Below are 5,123 nucleotides of genomic sequence, written 5' to 3'. Positions count from 1 at the left end.
TATGTGTTGGGTTTTCTCTAATCTTTCATTGGAGGCTTCCATTATAGAACTAGGTAATCTGGGCAGCTATCCCTTTGCTGGGTGTTTTATGTTATTTGCTTTGCTTTGGAGTCTGCCCATTTTGAAATCAGTTGTCTCACTGAGGATGCAGCAGTACCAGCTCTTATATAGCCTGTGTTGGGTGGCCTGGGTAAATTGATCAAAGTGGGTGTGAGATTAAAGACTGTCCACTGGGTTGCAGTGGATGCACTTTAACCTGACCAGGATCTATTTTATGTTTGCCAACTCCTGGAAAACCTGGGTAAGACTTTAGGAAGCCTGGTTGCCTGGTGTCCAAGCTGGGCACTTTCTTTCAGTCTTATTTTCAGTCTGGCTTTTTGGAATGAGATCAGCTCCAAGTTTCTCCTGGGGGCTGGGGCTGGTATACAGCTTCAGCCCTTCTTCAGATAATTATTTTTTGATGGGGGAGGCTTGCAAGGTGGGCATGAAAAGTAGAATCCAAGCTGGTTTGGCCACTGACCTTCTAATATTTCGTTCCCTCCCAGGCAGCTGCCATGGAGTGGGGTCTAGCCCTGGTGCTTAACCTTAGTGCTCAGCTCCATCTCACAATTTTCGTGGCCATTCTTGCAGCTGCCCTGGAATGGCATCTAGCCTTGGTGCATAACCCTTACACCCAGCCCTATATCAATGGCACATAGTCTTGTTTGCAGATGACCTTGTGCTGGTTTGACCCCTCCCAGGCAGCCAGCATGGAATGGCGTCTAGCCCTGGCATGTAACCCCTACTCCCAGCCCTGTCTCAGAGTGCTATGCGACTCTGCTCACAGCTTCTGGTTTTGTTTTGCAGAATTATTCTGAGATGTATTGGTCTCTGTGTAGAGATACTTTGTAGAATTTTTAAGGTATTGTCCATATGAAATATACATATATTTTGTTAATGTTGAGATAGGCTAGTTTTGCTATTGAGACAATTGTCAATAAGTAAAATACTTTGTTGTAAATAGTATGAGATTGGTTTATTTAGCATCTAAGTTGATATGAACATATATTATAAAATTAGTGAGATTATAAATTTTATTAAAATGATTGCTTAAGTTTTATGCTGATTTTGGCAGACTTTTGACACTTGGGAAACTATTTTACCACAATCATGAAGTTCCACTTTCCAATGTGGCCACATTGAATATATCTTCTTTTTCTGCTTTTGACTATTAATTGTGTCTTTCATCAGCCTAAGGGTGAGAAAGCTTATTTTAGGGTTGCCAGGACCTAACAACTCCAGTAATTCTAGAACACTGTAGTGAGTGATCACCCTGCCCACTGGTGTGTACCAATCTCTGAACAGAGGCATTCTGAGAACAGATGTTTTGGCGAGGCTGTGAAATGTGGGCCTAGATGGCCTTGTGGCATGGAGGGATTTGGAGAGTGGCTGGTGCCAAGATCCTAGAAAAGGAAATGGCTCTGGTGACTAAGAGATGTATATATAGCTGGTTACAGTTCTGTAAAGGTTGAGTTGGGGAGGTGGCATTGGCTATAATATTAAAATTTCAAGAAAAGGTCTACTGGCAGAAAATTTGGAGAGAGCTAATATCTGTGAACTGGGATCAGGTTGAGGCTTAGTCTCTTCGGATGCTGATGAGCCAGTTCTACTGAAAGTCAACAGGGAGCTCTGGCCTCTCCGCATTAGTTCAGTTCTCAGGCTGGCCTTGGCCCTGGAGCACTAGAGAATGCCAAGGGAGAGTCAGAGTTCACTATGGGAGTCTATGATGACTTCATATTATTCAAATGTATTCTAATCATCAGGGATCAGGATTTGTGAATTACAGTTTGTAGAATGGCCATTGTCCATAAAGAATTATCATTGAGGATTATTATACTGCTATTAGAGGCATGGCATATGCCCAAGATTAGGAAACAGAAAATGGTTTTGAGTGAAAGAAATTTGAGATTGATTTCATCAAAAATGGTTATTTTAAAAAATTCTGTGTATATCCTTATTAATATTATTACAATTAGCAATAATATTAGCTAATGTTCATCAGCACAGTGATAGACACTAATAAGTTCCCATTTTATAGATGAGCAAAGTGAAGGTGAAGCATGGTGAAGGAGCCACTTCTTTAGGGTCAGATGACTATAAAATAGGGTTAACATCCAGAACTCTCCTCCAGACCCCTGTTGTCCTCAACTTCCTCCACAAATTGACAATTCATCTGTCCAGGACAACATGACAAAGGATATTTGCATTTCTACATTTTTAAAGTATAAAAAATCAGCACCTGTCATTTCTTTCATTCTTCAGATTTAGGATTATCAAAATGGTTTCTAATCCAATAGGAATTACCGGAAGTACATAATGCTGTGACTGGAGCAGTACTGTACATTACACACTAATCGCACAGCAGATCATGACTGGAGCAGCGGTGAACCTTACACACTTACACTCCACAAATCACGGCTGGAGCAGCGATGAACCTTACACACTTACACTCCACAAATCACGGCTGGAGCAGCGGTGAACCTTACACACTTACACTCCACAAATCACGGCTGGAGCAGCGGTGAACCTTACACACTTACACTCCACAAATCACGGCTGGAGCAGCGGTGAACCTTACACACTTACACTCCACAAATCACGGCTGGAGCAGCGGTGAACCTTACACACTTACACTCCACAAATCACGGCTGGAGCAGCGGTGAACCTTACACACTTACACTCCACAAATCACGGCTGGAGCAGCGGTGAACCTTACACACTTACACTCCACAAATCACGGCTGGAGCAGCGGTGAACCTTACACACTTACACTCCACAAATCACGGCTGGAGCAGCGGTGAACCTTACACACTTACACTCCACAAATCACGGCTGGAGCAGCGGTGAACCTTACACACTTACACTCCACAAATCACGGCTGGAGCAGCGGTGAACCTTACACACTTACACTCCACAAATCACGGCTGGAGCAGCGGTGAACCTTACACACTTACACTCCACAAATCACGGCTGGAGCAGCGGTGAACCTTACACACTTACACTCCACAAATCACGGCTGGAGCAGCGGTGAACCTTACACACTTACACTCCACAAATCACGGCTGGAGCAGCGGTGAACCTTACACACTTACACTCCACAAATCACGGCTGGAGCAGCGGTGAACCTTACACACTTACACTCCACAAATCACGGCTGGAGCAGCGGTGAACCTTACACACTTACACTCCACAAATCACGGCTGGAGCAGCGGTGAACCTTACACACTTACACTCCACAAATCACGGCTGGAGCAGCGGTGAACCTTACACACTTACACTCCACAAATCACGGCTGGAGCAGCGGTGAACCTTACACACTTACACTCCACAAATCACGGCTGGAGCAGCGGTGAACCTTACACACTTACACTCCACAAATCACGGCTGGAGCAGCGGTGAACCTTACACACTTACACTCCACAAATCACGGCTGGAGCAGCGGTGAACCTTACACACTTACACTCCACAAATCACGGCTGGAGCAGCGGTGAACCTTACACACTTACACTCCACAAATCACGGCTGGAGCAGCGGTGAACCTTACACACTTACACTCCACAAATCACGGCTGGAGCAGCGGTGAACCTTACACACTTACACTCCACAAATCACGGCTGGAGCAGCGGTGAACCTTACACACTTACACTCCACAAATCACGGCTGGAGCAGCGGTGAACCTTACACACTTACACTCCACAAATCACGGCTGGAGCAGCGGTGAACCTTACACACTTACACTCCACAAATCACGGCTGGAGCAGCGGTGAACCTTACACACTTACACTCCACAAATCACGGCTGGAGCAGCGGTGAACCTTACACACTTACACTCCACAAATCACGGCTGGAGCAGCGGTGAACCTTACACACTTACACTCCACAAATCACGGCTGGAGCAGCGGTGAACCTTACACACTTACACTCCACAAATCACGGCTGGAGCAGCGGTGAACCTTACACACTTACACTCCACAAATCACGGCTGGAGCAGTGGTGAACCTTACACACTTACACTCCACAAATCACGGCTGGAGCAGTGGTGAACCTTACACACATCCCACAGATCATAACTTGAGCAGTGGCATTCTTTATACACTTACACCCCAGCAGATCATTTTAAAAACTCTCCTGACAGTGAAAATTGCATAATAGTAAATAATAAGCATTATTATCTGGATGTGTTCTTTAATCTTAAAAGCATTTATCTCCAATTTAAAATATGATTCATATCTGGTAAAATGCATATTCCATGTATTTATGTATATATATGTATACACACACACATAAATACATATATACATACATATATATATATGTGTGTGTGTGTGTGTGTGTGTGTGTGTGTGTGTGTGTGCTATTATAGCTGTTTTTCTTGGGGGGGGTTTGAGTGCAAGCCAAAAAACCTGCTAGACAAATTCGAAAAGAGCTGTAACAACTTATAGTGGTTTTAAAATGTAAACAGAACTCGTCATAGTGGCATTTACCTGTAAGTCCTAGTACTGGCTAGGCACAGAAAAAAGGACTGGAAATTTAGACCAGACTGATTTATACAGTAAAACTCTGTTTCAAAAATAAAGGCCAGGGATATGGCTCAGTTGAACAGCATGTTCTTAGCATGCACAAAACTCCAGGTTTGATCTCCAGTACTGTACAAGAGGTAGATAGACAGATGATAGGTAGATGGAGTTTTAAAAATTGAAACATAAGGGCTGAAGAGATGGCTTAGCAATTAAGGCACTTGCCTACAAAGCCAAAGGACCCAGGTTCAACTCCCCAGAACCCATGTAAGCCAGATGTACAAAGTGGCACACCCATCTGGAGTTCATTTATACTGGCTGGAGGCCCTCATATTCCCCTTCTCTGTCTCTCTCCCTGCCTCTCTCTCTCTCAAATAAATAAAAAAATATTTTTAAAAATTAAGTAAGAAGCTGGGCATAGTGGTGCACACCTTTAATCCCAGCACTCAAAAGGCAGAGGGAGGAGAATCGCCATGAGTTCAAGGCCACCCAGGGACTACATAGTGAATTCCAGGTCAGACTGAGTTAGAGTGAGACATTACCTTGAAAAACATATATATATATATA

At 44.0% G+C, this 5,123-nt stretch overlaps 1 non-coding gene across 1 annotated transcript; it reads right to left on the bottom strand.

Annotated features, from left to right (window-relative positions):
- Positions 1-4,416: 4,416 nt before the first annotated feature.
- On the bottom strand, positions 4,417-4,477 carry LOC123463188. Its single transcript, XR_006638784.1, has one exon. It is a non-coding gene; the product is annotated as a U7 small nuclear RNA (small nuclear RNA).
- Positions 4,478-5,123: the final 646 nt, after the last annotated feature.

The sequence above is a fragment of the Jaculus jaculus genome, chromosome 8 (genome assembly GCF_020740685.1).
Source record: "Jaculus jaculus isolate mJacJac1 chromosome 8, mJacJac1.mat.Y.cur, whole genome shotgun sequence".
In the NCBI taxonomy this organism is placed as follows: domain Eukaryota; kingdom Metazoa; phylum Chordata; class Mammalia; order Rodentia; family Dipodidae; genus Jaculus; species Jaculus jaculus.
This window is presented reverse-complemented; position numbering and strand designations above follow the sequence as displayed.